Here is a 16,596-nt window from a genome sequence, read left to right on the forward strand (position 1 = left end):
GACTCAGGGGCTTCGGAAGCAATTGCTGAGCACGGAAGACTTCTAGCCGGTCCCAGGGGAGTGTGTGACCTGCTTTTCCGGCCTGCCGAGGCGAACATGGCCCACATCACTATGTCTGTTGTGCTGTCTTTTCATGTTTAAAAACACGCTTTATCTTGGAGGAATGGTTTTACAGACAAACTGGAAAGATAAAAGAGTTCCCACAGGAGCCTGGCTCCCAGCTTTCTTTTATGATTAAAATCTCATATGATAGTACATTTGTTTTTTGGTTTCATTGTTTGGTGGTTTGGGAACTTCTTTCAAAAGATTTATTTTTACTTTGTCTATATGAGTGCTGTGCCTCTGTGTGTGTGTGTTTGTGTGTGTGTGTGTGTGTGTGCGACGTGTGCACTGCATACGTGCAGATCTCCTAGAACTGGAGTTACAGCCAGTTGTGAATTGCCAAGTGGGGGCAGGGAATTGAACCCAGGTCCTCTGGAAGAGCAACCAGTGCTCTTAACCGCTGCACCATCTCTTCAATTCTTGAATATTATTTTTTCTTTATCTCTTTGAAGAATGGGAATTTTAATGGGGATTGCATTGACTCTGTAGACTACTTTTTTTTTTCTTTTGGTTTTTCGAGGCAGGATTTCTCCATGGCTTTGGAGGCTGTCATGGAACCTGCTCTTGTAGACCAGGCTTGTCTTACACTCACAGTGATCCACCTGCCTCTGCCTGGGACTAAAGGCGTGTGCCACCCAGCCCCGCCATAGACTACTTTTTATATGATCATCTGTACTGGCCTGTCCTTGGGGTTCTGACAGGATACGCCCTCAGCTGCAGCCACTAAGAGCACCTCCTGTGCACATTCACAGCACATTCACTACGTTCCCCTTTAAAAGGGCCCTGTTCACCTCCCATCTCTCTCTGCTTCTCTCTCTCTCTCTCTCTCTCTCCCCTCTCTCTCTTTCTCTGCCTCTCTCTTCTCTTCTGCCACTCCTGTCCCCAGAGGTTGGTCTGCCCTCTCCTCTCCTCCTCTTCCCATTCACATTCCCTCAATAAAACCCCTCCCCCCAAGCTCGGTGTCATGGCATCGTTCTCTTGCATGCTGCTTTTTTTGTTTTGTTTTGTTTTGTTTTTTTAGAGACAGGGTTTCTCTGTATTGTTTTGGAGGCTGTCCTGGAACTCACTTTGTAGACCAGGCTGGCCTCGAACTCACAGAGATCCGCCTGCCTCTGCCTCCCGAGTGGAGATCATATAATCTTATAAGCAGAAAATGCTCTCCAATTTCTACTTAATAAGAAACTCTAAACTAGTGACTGGGGGATTGTAGGCAGGGGCTCTACCACTGGGCCACGCCCCAGCCCCTCCCTCACTGGGATTCTAGGCAGGGGCTCTACCACTGAGCCACACCCCAGCCCCTCCCTCACTGGGATTCTAGGCAGGGGCTCTACCACTGAGCCACACCACAAGCACCTCACTGGGAGATTCTAGGCAGGGGCTCTACAGATAAGCTGTGTCTTCAGCCCTACATGTTCTTTTTATGGCCATTGAGGAATATTTTATGACACATAAAATACTTTCTAGTCTTTATCATTTTGTGTTTTTTAGATTTTATTCATGTTCTTTTTCTCCAGGGGGAAAAGTGGTCAGAAGTTCAGACTTTGAAGTCAGACTGCCTGTGTGATTTTGGAGAAGTTACTTACCTTCTCTGTGCCTTTATTTGCATATTTTTGAATGGGGATAACAAATAGTGCATACAGTTTTTTGTGATGACTTCAGTGACACCAACCCTTCATAGCTTAGCTAGAATAACTGTCTTGCAAGCCACCTTTTAGCCGATCTCCGTGCCAGACGCAGCAAGACAAACCATGCTCCCAGGCTCAAACAGCATTTGCTGAACACCTACAAGTACAGTCAGTATCCTTCCCTAAGGACCAAGAAATAACCACACAACACCCGGGCCTGTAGTTTGCTGTTCTAACACTAGGTGGCGATCTAGGCCTTGGTTTATACCATTTGAGGGGTACCTTGGTTTATACCCTAGAGCACCATAAAATGGGGGTAGGAAACAGGATGAGGTGTGTGTGGGGGTAACCTGAGGGCGTGTGCAGTCGTTTGTAGCTTTCCACCATCCCATAAATAACCCCTAATAAACTTGTGCGTGTTATTCCATTGGCTGTCTCCCTGTGTGGAGACAGATGTTAATTTTACATCTTCTTGGGAGAGCCCCACCGCAAAATGTAAGGAGTGTGTTACATGATTAGCACAGGGCCTGCAGCTCAGCATGCTCTGTCAATGTTGGCGTTATCAATATGCAGTGTGATTGGCTCACAGCGAGTGCTCAGTGGGTATATTTATCCAGCCAGTGTGAGCAGTTTTTACGAGCATGGGCTTTGATGCCAGACCTCAGATAGCTCAGCCGGTAAGATAGCTTGCCACCAAGCCCGATGACCTGAATTTGATCCCAGGAAGGAGGGGACATTCTCTTCGTTCTCCTCATTCTGGTCTACACTAATACACAGGTCAAACGAACAAACAATGCAAAAAGGAGGGGAAAAATCAACAACAATTTAAACACTGGAGAGGATTCTGTGAATGCTGGCTGGAGTGTGAATCCCTGTTGTAGGAGCTTCAGTGTGCATGCCCGACCATGGGGAGGCGACAGAGAGCAGTCAGTGAGTGAATGAGCAAGCAGAAGTCTCCAGACTTAGGTCTCCAGAGTCAACCAGAGACCAATAATTCCACTTTCGCATAAAACTCCCAGTGCATAAAAATGTTTGGAATATTGGGACTGGTGGCGCATGCCTTTAATCTCAGTATTGGGGAGGCAGGAGCAGGCAAATCTCTGAGTTTATGGGTAGCCTGGTCTACAGAGTTCATTCCAGGATATCCAGAGCTACACAGAGAAAGCTTGTCTCAAAAAACCAGACCAATACAAAAAATTAAAAGCTTGTGCCACACTGGGTGCAGACAATGGTTTATAAAAGCAAGATGCTCAACAAGAAAATGTGGTTAAACAAATTAGAGTTCATTGATAGGATGCCTACTTAGGCAGCCCTAAAATCAATCTTCTTGAAGAATAGTTAGTGACATAGTCACTGCTGGTACAGATAGTATTGGTTTTAAAAGGTATTTTCTGTGGCTGGAGAAATAAATGGTTCAGTGCTTAAGATAACTCTTCTAGACTCTGAGGACACTGAGTACACATGTCTCTCTCTCTCTCTCTCTCTCTCTCTCTCTCTCTCTCTCTCACGGAGTGGGGAGTAGAAAAAATAATTTTTTGAGGCAAGGTTTCTCATGTAGTTCTGGCTGTCCTGGGTCTCACTCTGTAGACCAGGCTGGCCTCAGCCTCACAGAGATCCGACTGACTCTGCCTCCCGAGTGCTGGGATTAAAGGCACGCACCACCATGCCCTACTAAAATAAATGGTTTTTAAAGATCTATAATATTATGTTCATTCTTCCAGGCATAGTGACATAAGCCTGTGTTCCCGTTGGCAGAACACTCTTTTGGTGCATCGGAAAGCCCTGGGTTAAACCCGAAATAAGATGGAGAGGAGAGAGGGAGAGAAAATCAGGTCAGCAGGGAACGCAGCCGCAGCGGCTCCTCATTCATGTTTCCACAGATACAAGCAAAACGCCCGCCGCGTGTCTGGCATTGTGCTCTGGCCCAGAGGACAGGCAGTAGGCATTTACCCGAATCTTAGTCAAGCAGCCCGTCAGCAGATACACACTGAGTCCATACATGCCGATACAATCAAGACAGCCGAGAGCAAAGACGAGTTCAAGGTCAGCCTGGGTTACAGAGTGAGGCCCTGTCTCGTGAAACCAAACAGAACCCGGGTCAGCCAAGGAAAATAAGCAGAAGTAGACAAAGGGTTAGGTGAGGATGCTGGGTCTTCCAGAGAACATGATGTTTGAGGAAAACACGAAGGAGCCCTGAGCCGAGGCAGGAGGATGCCTTGAAGAAGAGAACCTTCCAGACAGAGGGAAAAGCCAACAACAGAACCAAGAGAAAACCAGGTCTGCTCTGGGCAAGGCTGCGATCTCAGATTCCCAATCGACTCATCGGTAGAGCTCTTGCCTAGAATTCCCTAGGGCTGGGGACTTACTGAGTACTGCCTGCCTCTCGCGTATAAAGGCCGAAGTTTAATGCCTAGTGCCCAAATAAACAAAGCCCCCAAAAACCTCCAAATGAGAAAGCATGTATGTTTCTCAGTAAGATGCAAGAGTGTATTTGTTTATATAGGTTTCTTTTCCCCAGTGATTCCAATATTGACTAATTTAAAATTTTTAATTACATTTGTTTATTTAATTAATTTATGTCTGTGGCTCACTTGGAGAGGTCAGAGGGGAACTAGCGGGAACTCAAGTCGTTGGTTTTGGCAACAAGAACCTTTTACCCACTGAACAACTTCACACGCCAGTGACTAACTTAAAAACAAAAAACAAAAAACCCAAACTTATTTAAATGATTAGGATCAAGTAGCGTCAGATTTTCAGGTTCGGCCAGCACTTCTTTCAAAACTTGTTATCTGCTTCCTGAGGTCATAAACCAAGTAGCGTCCTTTTAGCCTGCTTCTTTACCTGTAAAATGGGCATAAAATCAACAGGGTTGCGGTACCGAGCTTATTTCATAACTAGTCGCATGCTAAGACAGGCATAAAAGGTGTTTAAGAACTGTTTCTGGCCATTATGTTACTGTACTCTTTACTGTCTACATCTTTGGGAGCCGGTAGGAATCTGCGAGACAAGAAAACCGCCATTTCTCCTTTAAGGACCAGAGTGGGCGGGGACTAAGCGTCCCCCGCACCTTTTCCAAATTTTCCAATCTCGGCTCCGCATTCATTGCTGGGGGTCTCCCATTGGACAGTCCGCACCAATCCGCGGCGGCAGGGAAGCCGGCCGGGCGTCTAGCCCCGCCCCCGGCTCTGCCCCGCCCACCACCGGTCAGCTCCGTTGCTATGGGGACTAGTGGGCGGTGAGGAGTAGGGGAGGCCCCGGATGTTCGTTGGGGTTTCAACATGGCGGCGGCGGTAGCCGCGGCGGCGGCGGCGGCGGCGGCGGCGGCGGCGCCGCGGGACAGCTGAAGGCGGTGCGTGAGCGCAGAGTTCCGGGCCGGGCAGCTGGGCCGCGAGCGACCGCGGCGCCGAGCCGGTGGGTTACGGCCGGGGGGGTGACGGTGCAGGAGGCTTGTGGTTGGCGGGCGGGAGGGTCCGGGCACGCGCCGTGGGAGAGCGGTTGTGGGTGTGGGGAGGGCCGGGGGCGGGGCCGGGAGGGGTCAGAGTTCACCCCTGGAGGGCAGGGGTCGCGCGGCCGAGGGTCGCGGGGGAATGAGGCCGCGGGAGCCGGGGGCGTCGCGGTCCGAGGTTAGGCTAGCGGAGGGGGCGTGGCCGAGTCTCCGAAACCCGTGCAAAGTTTGAGACGCGGAGTGGGGGCGCGTAGGAGTGGCCCGGGCCGGCTCCCGTAGGAGGGGCGCTCAGAGTGACGGGACGCACGATGTGCTGCGGGGATCGGGGACCGCGACCCCGAGCAAGGGGCGGCCGCCTGGCCAGACAACTCAAAGACTCAACCCGCGGCGCGGGTGCACGAGTTTTAGGTCTGGGGGTGCGTAGGCAGAGCGTGCAGAGATAAAAATCCGACGGGCACACGGACAGACTCGTTCGCCGCGGCCCGAGCTGCTATTTAGACACTGAGTGATTTGCCCCAGGTCAAGCTAATGAGTAAGGCGAGCAGCTGGGATTCCAGCTCGGAAGCAATGGCCCTGAGTGCTCCTGTGGCCCCTGCTGCCTTTCAGACAATCTCGGTGCTGGTTAATGTTTAACGAGAGAGCCGCGCGCGCGCGTGTGTGTGTGTGTGTGTGTGTGTGTGTGTGTGTGTGTGTGTGTTGAGTATTAAAGAACACCCCTACTTTGCAGAGGGAAAAACTGACGCCAAGAACGCTTTGCTAAGAGGCAGACGCTGCCCTACCTGCCGCCCTGTCCACTTCCTAGGAGGTCTGTTCCTGGAAGCAGCCGGCCAAGCCACTCCCTGGGTGGGAACCGAGTGTCTGTTGAGCCTCCTTGGAAGGGTGTGACCTGGGAGGGGCGGTTCCACTGGGCCTCTGGGAGTGGCGTGTGTGTTGGTGGGTGGCCCAGAGTCCAGTGAGCTCCTGGTTGGGTGGGTGTGACCTTGGGAGTTCCCGCTCCTTGTGGTCTTCAGGGACTCCCGCCCTTAACTGCTGCTGTTGGGTCCCGAACTCTTCAGTTTGAGGCTTTGACCCCCTGTCTAGCCAGCGTCTTTCCACCTGGGTCACTCACGTTGGCCAGCCTTGGGCAGCTCTTGCCTAGGTTTTCTTTCCTGCTGTGAGAAAGGCCATCCTGCCCCTTCCTGGCTCCTGAGGGCATGTGCACTCCTACTGGTTCCCTGGCTGGCTGCTGAGTCCTGGGGAGGGGGAGGCCTGTTAGGCACTGTAATGGATTCTGGGGCAGCCCTACCCGTTACCCGTAGAGCCTGCTCAGTCTCTCCCGAGGGAGCAGGCTGGGACCAGACCTCAGCCAGGCACACTGAGCCTCCCCTCTGTAAAGGAAGCTAAGACAGGGAGAGTGCCCATACTCTTGGTCTGTCCTGAGGTTCCTGTCCCTGGAAAGTCCCTCGAGGAAGCTCTGAGGGATGAGTAAGAGGGACAGGAAGGGACACAAGGTCAGAAAGAGCAATATGGACATAAGCCCTCCTGGGCTGGTAGAGGCCAGGGAACAGCCCAGAAGTTCAGCCTGGGCAGTGCTGCTTCTAAGAACCCAGGTGACCCCTGCAGAGTGGGCCTCGTGAGTGCTGCCTGTGGAGAGCTTGGCGTGATGCTGGGGATACAGGAGGCACTGCGTAACCTGTGTACTGTAGAAGCACTGTCTTACCAATAACTCCAGTTAACTGTGCCAGCCAACCCCCCTACTGATGGTGTCAGGAGCTGAGACCACCTCGTCTCCCAGCTTGGCACAGATAAGGAGAGATGGAGGACATGGGAAGGAGGGGCTAAAGGCTCAGGCTCCTCCTGCCTCGTCTCTTATCAGTTTGAGTTTTTTGGGTTTTTTTTGTTGTTTGTTTGTTTGTTTGAGACAGGGTTTCTCTGTGTAACAGCCTGGCTGTCCTGGAACTCTCTCTGTAGACCAGGCTGGCCTCTAACTCACAGAGATCCGCCTGCCTCTGCCTCCCGAGTGCTGGGATTAACGGCGTGCGCCACCAACGCCCGGCCAGTTTGGGGTCTTAAGCAGTGTTTTTTGCTGCCTGGTTTTGTTCCCTGTGCTCTCTGACAGGCTGTGGAGAAAAGCAGAGCTTGCAGTGTCTCCCTTCTCCTGGCTTCCCTGGGAACTGGGTCAGCAAAGCCACCTTTGCTACCGAGAAGGCACAGGCTAACAGGTGATAGTTCTTTCCCTGACCACAGCAGCACCGCCTGTCAGCTTCCTCCACAGATCCCCGTCCGGCCTCCCTCGCTGGGCTGAGGTGGCCTCAGTCCTTTGGGAGCCCCTGGTGGCTCGTGTCCACTGCTGTTGCAGTGCACAGACACAGTGTCACCTGAGCATGGCAGACAGTGTCCGCGCCATAAAGGCCTGGATTGGCCACTTGATTTCCATGCTGTTGAGTATTTCTTTCTCATGATAGTTCAATAGGAGTCATCCGTTCACGTTTTGGTGGCCATGTGGCCAGTTGCTTGTTGGAGCCGCCACTGTGCTGTGATGACTGTTTAAGAATGTTTCCTTGTGGGCCATGGCCTCAGTGTGTCTGGCCTCACGCCGTGTGGTGGAGATCACGCCTGTCCCCGATGCTGGGAAAATGCTCTCCTAGAAGGCTGTGACAGTCGTGCTTTTGACTGAACGCTTTCCTCAGGCTGACACGGTGGGCCTCGCGTTACTGCAGGCAGTGGAGCCCACCTGAGGAGGCGGCCCCTGTGACTTCTGAGCCTGATGCCCATGTAGTCTCGTGTCCAGACAGAGGACAGGCTTGGGCTTTGGCTCCTCTCTAGGGCATGTGTAACGTTGGCCACAGCTTGGACCCTCTTCCCTTAGGGGCGCCTCCCAGGATAGACATTTGGAAAAAGACCTGGACTTGGGAGAGGGGTGAGCCTAGTTACACTCTGCCTGTGTGCCTACTGGTCCCAGGGCTAACTAACGGAGCCTGGCAGATTTGTCCCCGGATGGTGACCCAGATCAGAGGGTCCGGGTGGGAGGTTCAGACAGTAGGGAGAGGGCTTTCTGGAGGAAGATATCTGGTTGGGAAGGGATAAACCAGGCCCTGAACACTTGAAAACTTGAGCAGGCGGTGGTTGCTGAAGGTGCAAAGGCCCTGGGGCCTCGGGGAGCTCGGGGAGCTGAGCAGATGGTGGTGCTAGGACCGGGGTGCGTGGCGATGCTGCAGAGCTGGAGCGTGAGCACCATGAGTCTGCATCGCAGGAAGGGCGCGGGCAGCATCGCCTTCCCGTAGTGATGAACGCTTGCTTTCACGGCTGGGCATGTGGCTCAGTTGGTAGAGTGTTTCCTAGCATGGTGAGTCCCTGGGTTCCATCCTAGTGTCACAAAACCAGACTTGTTGGTGAATGCCCATGACCTCAGGAAGTGGATCAGAGGGTCCAGGAGCATGGGGTACCCCCAAAAGCCAAGGCAGCTATCAAAGGGATGGAGTCGTGGGAAGGAGGGAAGGGTAATGATGGAGGAGGGTCCTGTGAGAGTCCTCCCCACACTAACTCACATGGTCTTTGCAACAGTCTAGGAAGTAGATGCTGCAATTGAGACATGAGAAAACAGACCCAGGAGATAGAAGACGCGTCTAAGTACCCAGCAGGCAGGTGTCAGGACAGAGGCCGGGCTCCAGAGTCACTCACTGGTTACCCTGACACACTCCAGTGACTTGGAAGTAGCTTTGATTGGACCGTGTCCATTTCTATCCCCATGGGCTTCCCCGGTTCCTTTCAGACAGAGTCCCTGGGGACCCATTGGATGCGAGTGCTGGATGTCCCCTCCGGCACCCCATGACCTGCCCTTCCGTGAGCACTACTGTGCACCCTTTCTTGGCCTGTGGCTTATGAGCTAGACTTCCTGGCCAGACGCCGGTCAGAGGTGTCCCCAGCAGCTGTTTCTTGCATTTCCCCATCAGACTGGTGGCCACAGATGCTGAGTGGGAAGCTGTCCCTTTCCAAGTCATGGCCAGGGAAATGGACTGCCCCCCCTCACTCATCCGGGGCCGAAGCTTATTGTCTGCTGGATGCCTTGACCCACAGGAAGGTTTGGGGGTGCTAAGGAAGGTCAGAAGGGAACTCCCCCAGATCCCAGGGGAGCACACAGCTCTCTGCAGCCTGTCTCCTGGGGCCGCTGGTGTCCCAGTCTTTCCCAGCAGTCCAAGGGGCAATGGGGACTTCCCTGGCTGATACTCAGTACTGGCATATCTCCTGGCCGGTCCCCCTTGCTGGGATCCTGGTAAAATGGGGTGCTTTCAGTTCCCTGCCTGCCAAGCCCAAGGCAGATTTGAGGGACTTCTGCAAAGTGCTCCCCAGGTCAGAGCCTGGTGAGTCCTCCGTAATCTTTAACTTGATGACTTTTCCAGATGTGTCATCTCCTGGCGGGCACCCTGTTCCTGGCCTTACCTGAAACACAGCTGCACTGCTCACCCCCCCATTCCTCCTCCTCCACCCCCAGCACGAGTGCAAGGTTCTGCACAAGGACCCTGAAGCCATCTGTCACTGACCTCATTTCTCTTCCTGCATTTTCATTTCTCGAAGGCACATTGTTCTGCACGTGCGTGGATTACCTAGTCACTGTGTAATCGCTGGAAACCACATGTCGTCCGCAGATATAGTGGCTAGGATACTGGTCACTTTCCCAGCACAGTGCATTTGTTCCCAGGTTCAGCAGCGCTCTCTCTCTCTCTCTCTCTCTCTCTCTCTCTCTCTCTCTCTCCACTCTTGTTCTTGCGAGCTCTCCCTTCCCTCTTTGGTCCTACTGCGGCAGCCTCCTGAGTGGAGTGTGGGGTTACAGTTGGGTCCTGTCACCTGGCTTGCATTTTGCGCTTGACCTCCAAAGCTCTAGGTCATGACAGAGCACAAACTTGAGGGTCCCCTGGCTCTCGTGCTCTCTGCTCCTTCTGTGCTGCAGACAGGGTTGAATAACTAAACATGGCTGTGCTAATATCAGTACCTAGAACTGAGCGTGAGGGTCAGAGCTGTGCACCTCTGCCAGCATGCTCCCTCTGCCTGACAGGTGCCGCCTGGTTACTGTGCAGCCACCCCCAGGGTCTCCAGACCCCCACTCTTGCTGCTTACAGCAGAATGCTCTCTGGTGCTTTGACTGTGGAGCCCTGGGTTGGTGACCGACTGGGGTCCTCACTGTTCGGGGTCCTTTAAATGAGTGTATTGTTGAAAGGCCCCTCAGCATCCTTTTCTGGGTGCTGCTGTACCTGATCACTTCCCTTTTCCTAAAGGAAGCTTGGCGCACAGTTAGTTCTGTGGCAAGCTGGTAATGCATCTGGGACCTGCCTCCCCGCCCCTTGCTCTGGAGGCGCCTTGTCCTTTACTTACTGAGTGTGACCCAAGACAAGGCGTGCCTTGGAGCCCTCCAGGATCTATGAAATGGGGATGATGATGATGAAGCCTCCTGACTGGGCGTGGTGGCATGTGCCTGTGATCCGACCATCGGGAGGGAAACAGGAGGACTGAGTTCAGGGCCAGCCGGGCTTTAGTAGACTTTATCGTCAAAGAAATTATGGCAATGCTAATTCCTCAAAGGGTTGTTTTGGGGACAGAAGTGCATATTCCATAGGCAGAATGCAATGGCAAAGGCTATTGGCTGCTGGCTTAATACTCAGCATCTCTCTCTTTTTGTTTAATCAGTTTTTGTGTTTTCTGTGTTTGTATGTTTGAGAAACGGTCTTACACTGTAGCCCAGGTTGTCCTGGAACTCACTGTATAGCTCAGGCTGGCCTTGAACTAGTGGTTTTCTTGTCCTGTTACTCCTAGTGCTGGGCTTACAGTTGTGAGCCCCGGGCACCGCTCTGAGTATGACAGTCCTTGAACTTACTGGCTCTTGTCATCAACCCTGGGGTCACACATCTCCATTTGTAGTGCAGGAAGTTAAGAGCCTGGAAGACTGGCCCCGCGGGACAGCTGGCCTCGGTGAGCACGGCTGGGGTTTGGACCCAGGAGGACTGCTGCTAACTGGCTAGCACTTTGGCCACTCCCAAACGTGGTGGTGTTTTCTTTCCAGGCTGCAGGGGAGCTCCAAAAGGACCTAGACAGGTGGGGCCTCTCACAGAGGATGTCCCGCCCCCTCCCTGCCCCAGGAACTCTGATAAAGCCCCATTGTGCAGTTTTCCAGATCCTGGTTCAGTTTCACCACTCCCACAGGATAGAGTGGCCAGCCTTCCTGGCCAGCGGAGATGCCAAGGCCTGCCCCACAGTTAGCAGTCAGATTGGCCAGGGGAAGAAATAGGACCCTGAAGACTTCTCCAAACACTCACGCCCAGCTGGGGCTCCTCCTTAAGACAGCTTTGTTCCTTTCTTGAGGGACCCTTCCCACACTGCTGTCCACAGGTCTCCACAGCCTGCCTTCCTTTCCTCACAGATCTCCGTGTGTGTGTGTGTGTGTGTGTGTGTGTGTGTGTGTCTGTGTGTGTCTGTGTGTGTGTGTGTGTATGTCTGTGTGTGTATGTGTGCGTGTGTGTCTGTGTGTGTGTCTGTGTATGTCTGTGTGTGTGTATGTGTGTCTGTGTGTCTCCCCTCTTCCCGGGGCCTCTCGTGTCCCTTGCCATGCTTGCCTTTTCCCACAGGCCACTCCCAGGAGCAGAGGGCAGGATGTCCTCACCATCGGGGGACAAGTTGATGGTGGTGAGAGTTTGCCTTGCTCCATGCCACCCAGTCCACATCCTGGGGCCCTCAGCACTTGGTACGTCAGACTTTCTGCTTAACCTCGGACCAGTTTTATTCATTTATTTATTGGTTTGTGTGTTTTGAGACAGGTCTGTCAGTGTAGCCCAGGCTGACCTCAAATACATGGGAATTCTCCTGTCTCAGCCTCAAAAGCTGGGACAACATGTCTTCACCTGTGTTTCTGTAAATTCCAATCCTCAGGCCCTGTAGGATAAGAGATAAGGCCTGTACCAGAGGCCGCCGCTACGCTCAGTCTAGCTTAGGGACACAAATCTTGACCAAAGAATGACACTGTGACTAGAAACTGGACGCAGGCTGTGCCTTTTCCTGGGGCAGCCTGAGCAGTGGTCTCTGGTGGCTTGTATGCCTTGGTCTGGTCACTGCTTCCCCCTCTTCCCTCCCAGCTGTCAGTACTGTCTCCTTTCCCAGTCTAACCTGGCACGCTTCTTCTCTGTTCAAGCTGCCCGTGCTCACCTTCCTCCCAGGCCAGGTCAGAGACTCTCCAGTTCCTCCTTCCCACAGCCTGCTTAGTGTCAGCACGACCAGAAGCCCTGTTGAGGACCTTCCCTGTGGCTCCAGTCTCCTTGCAAGACCCTTGGACACCAAGCCCTCACCTCAGACCACTTCTCTTTACTCTTCTCTGCCAAAGGGTTCTGGAACATTCCAGGCTAAGTCCTACCTCAGAGCCTTTGTCTAACTGCTCTGAGAGCCCTGGCCATCTCATCATGTCTGCTGACTTCTCTCAGGGAGACCACTAACTCCAAAGTCTGCAATGGCTCCCCGCCCTCCCCACCTCCATGCCGCTAGCTGCTTAGATCAGTAGAGACCTGGTCCCTGTTGGATGGTGCCTCCCTGCCGTAGCCAGCTTCACACCGGTAGGCTGATGGAAGAGCAGTGCTGTCACCTTGGCCCCTATTCTCTTCCTTTGGTTTGTATACAGTGGCTGTGAATGCTGGTGGACTGCAGTTGTACTGGGGACCCAGGTTGGTGGCTGCCTAGAAAGCCCTCCTACCCTAGCCTGGCTCCTGTGGATGTCCTTTGGGGAGAGTCTGCGGGGGCCTTTGAGGAATTGAAGACTTGGGGGTCACGTCCCAAGTAAGGCCGCATTTAAACCATGGTAGTCACTCTGGACTCTTCTTTTTTTTTTTTTTTTGTTTTTGTTTTTGTTTTTGTTTTTTTGGTTTTTCGAGACAGGGTTTCTCTGTGGCTTTGGAGGCTGTCCTGGAACTCGTTCTGTAGACCAGGCTGGCCTCGAACTCACAGAGATCCGCCTGCCTCTGCCTCCCGAGTGCTGGGATTAACACTCTGGACTCTTCTGCCCTAGTGTGTGCCCGTGTAGAATGTGGCTCCTTAAATTTCCCTGTGCTCCCAGACGCTGTGAGGCTCCTCCCCCTCACAGGCAGGCACGGGGAGGAGCCTCACAGATACAAAGGGCACTGTTTACCTTTCTCCCTGCAAGTGCGTGCTGGCCTGTTGTGACCTCCAGAGCTCACAGACGGGGTTGCTGCTCATTTGGTCTCTCTCTCTTGGCCTCAGCTGTCTGGTGCTGCCCTGCTTGGGGAAAGGCGTGATACAATTCTGGCCCGGGAAGTTTATGTAAAGATACGTATCCTCTTAAAGCCTTTAATAGGGGAAACTAGTTGAAGGCCCGTAACGGGCTCCTACACTGCAACCCAGGCCTTCCGGGATTCCCAGGGATGCCGCACCCGTCTGAGCCATTTTCCAGATGAGACTATAAACCTGGCTCCTGTGGGGGAGTCTTTGGTGCAGCCACAGCCTGGTGCCAAGATGATCCTGGTGTCCCCTCCCTTGTGACTGGCATCTCAGTGGCTTTCAGAACTCAAAGGCCTACTCAAGTCACCTGCTCGCTCTGCCCTCGGGCTATCTGCCCTTTTCATTTTCTTTTTTCGAGACAGGGTTTCTCTGTATTGTCTTGGAGGCTGTCCTGGAACTCACTTGGTAGACCAGACTGGCCTCGAACTCACAGAGATCCACCTGCCTCTGCCTCCCGAGTGCTGGGATTAAATGGCGTGCGCCACCAACGCCCGGCTTGCCCTTTTCATTTTCATTTCTCACTTCTGAGTTCGTGTGCATGGTGCATGGGTATGAGTGTGTGCACAAGTGTGCCGCAGTGTGCTTTTGGGGGCAGAGGACATCGTTGTGACATTGGCTTTCTTCTATCTTCTTTTTTTAATTTCATTTTGCATTCCAGCCACAGTTCTCCCTCCCACCCCTCCTCCTGCCTCCCCGCCTCCCCCACAACCAGTCTTCCCAATGGGTAAGGTCTCCCATGAAAAGTCAAAGTCTAGCACAGTAAGTTGGGTCAGGACCAAGCTCACCCCCTCTGCATTAAGGCTGAGCATGGCATCCCACCATAGGGAATGGACTCCCAACAAGCTAGCTCATGCACCAGGGACAGATCCTGGCCCTACTGCCAGGGCCTCCTCAGATAGACTAAGCTTCACAACTGTCTCCCACGTACGGAGGGTCTAGTTTGGTCCCATGGAGTCTCCACGGCTATAGGTCTAGAGTTCATGAGTTTCCATGAGCTTGGTCCAGCTGTCTCTGTAGATTTCTCCTCATGATCTTTTTTTTGTTTTAATTTAAGTTAGAAACGTTGCTTCACATGTCAATTCCAGGTCCCTCTCCGTTTCCCTCCCCTCCTCCCGTGCCCTCCCACCAACCCCCCCCAATATCCCCTCATTTCCCCAGGGAGGGTGAGGCCCTCCATGGGGGTGTACATGGTCTGTCATTTCATCTAGGACAGGGCCTAGACCCTCCCCCAAGAGTTCAGAGTGAGAGTTCATCTCACATTGTTGGATGGGAGACCAAAGTCCATGTGTATACTCGGGATGAATACTGATCTACTGCCCAAGGCTCAATAGATTACCTAGGCCTCCTCACTGACACCCACATTCAGGGGGTCTTGATCAGTCCCATGCTGGATTCCCAGGCATCGGTCTGGGATTGAAGAGTTAACCTTTGTCAGGTCAGCTGTTTCTGGGGGTTAAACCAGCCCAGTCTTAATGCCTTTGGTCATCAGTCCTCCCTTCTCCTCATGATCTTGACCTCCCTTATTCATATGTTCCCTCCTCCCTCTCGTCTGACTAGATTCCCAGAACTGGGGCCTGGGGCTTGGCTGTGGATCGCTGCATCTGGTTCCATCAATTATGGAATGAAGGTTCTATGATGACAGTCGGGGTGTTCACTGGTCTGATTATAGAGGAAGGTCAGTTCAGGCACCCTCTCCACTATTGCTAAGGACTTTCCATCTTTATGTGGGTTCTGAGGATTGGACTTAGGTTGGTACCCATTGAGCCATTGAGCCAATTTCGCCTACCCCCCCCCTGCCCCGCCCCATCCATGAATGTGGTATGTCTATTTATGTCTTCTCCCATGGCCATCAGAACAGTGTTAGACTTTCCCAGCAGGGGTCTTGCCGGCCTCCTGTGGGTTTATTTCAGCTACTTTACGATGGAGCAGAGGTCTCTACCCTTCAGTACCATTAGACATCTGGCTCCCAGATCTGACTTTGCAGGGCAAAGACCTCCCCCATTCCCTGCTTTTTGTGTGGCACCATCCTGGGCCCTGCAGAGGACGGGTAGGGTGCCCAGAGAGGCTGTAATTTTCCTGAACGATTTCAGGGACTAATTAAAGGTTTTCCTTGACTAATCAGCTTACTGTTTAATTATCAGGGAACAGACTGAGGAGTATGGAAGACTCTGCTGGGTCTCTGCAGAGTGTGGCGAGGGAACCAGGGGCCCTTGGCAGGCTTAGTGGGATTCGGGGGTTACCCTGTGTCTTCCTGGCGTCAGCAGGGGTCGCCGTCCCTGTGTCTCCTCCTGCAGCTAGTATCTGCTTTGTGTTCTCACTTTTCTCATTCTGGGGGTCCTGGCTTAGAGGTCACGGTGACTGAGAAGCCTTTATGGGTGCCGGCTGGGGTCAGCCCTGTAGCCCCTGGCTGGGACCTTAGGGACAAGGGCTTCTGGAGTGGAACTCTGAGGAGGTGTAGCATGGTCACTGAGTGATGGCCTAGGCTTTCTCAGGGGGGCTGCTGCCTGGACCCCATGGGTCCTGGAAGTGTCTGGAGGGGAGGGACCCAGAGATAGCCGCACCAGGCATGATTTCATTCCTTGCATTCCTCTGTAGGCCCCAGGCTTCTGGTGGCCCTAGGTGGGGGAGGGTAGGCCTGGAGAAAGGCCTCTGGATACTGGCCCTGCCCTCCCCTGCCCCACTGTCTGCCCTCCCTCAAGGTCTCTAATCAGGCCTGGCTGAGCTCGTGGCTTGTTCCCATGTTGTCAGCACAAAGACTGACCAGGTTTAGGGGATGCCGAAGGCCCAGGCCCATGCATTGGACATACCACCCTCACTGTAGAGTTTCCCAAGTGCCTCTGGTTGCCTTTGGGGAGAGTGGACGGCACACTTTCAGGACATGTTGGGACATTCCTGCGCTTTCTAAGTACCTGATCAAGTCACAGCACACTCTGGGAAGGCAGTACTGTTATTTGTGTCCATAGACGGGCAGTGGAGGGCCACAGTAGGTCTCTGTGCCTGGTGGCTTGGCAGCCACCTCTCCTTGGGCCGTCCAGAGGAGTGGGCAATACTCTGCACACACACTTTTCTGTGACCCACCTCCGTCTTGCTCCTGTCTGCTTTTCCCGTTCCTGGCAGCACGTTCTGGAGGCTGGAGGGGCTGTGGCTTATAGGCCCAGGACATTCTCCCCATGG

The 16,596-nt window shown here is 53.3% G+C and overlaps 1 protein-coding gene across 4 annotated transcripts in view; it reads left to right on the top strand.

The window, feature by feature from the left end:
- Window positions 1–5,037: 5,037 nt before the first annotated feature.
- The window catches only part of Pak4 (p21 (RAC1) activated kinase 4), a 39,892-nt gene continuing 28,333 nt past the window's right edge, over window positions 5,038–16,596 (top strand). For 2 of the 4 annotated variants that reach the window (XM_040734334.1, XM_040734335.1), the window contains exon 1: window positions 5,038–5,138. The gene's annotated coding sequence lies outside the window, so the exon portion shown is untranslated. Of the gene's footprint in view, window positions 5,139–11,861; window positions 11,885–16,596 lie in introns of those variants that run through there. The other 2 variants (XM_040734338.1, XM_013125382.3) reach the window with 2 other exon arrangements.

This window comes from Mesocricetus auratus, unplaced genomic scaffold (genome assembly GCF_017639785.1).
Source record: "Mesocricetus auratus isolate SY011 unplaced genomic scaffold, BCM_Maur_2.0 Super-Scaffold_100038, whole genome shotgun sequence".
Taxonomy (NCBI): domain Eukaryota; kingdom Metazoa; phylum Chordata; class Mammalia; order Rodentia; family Cricetidae; genus Mesocricetus; species Mesocricetus auratus.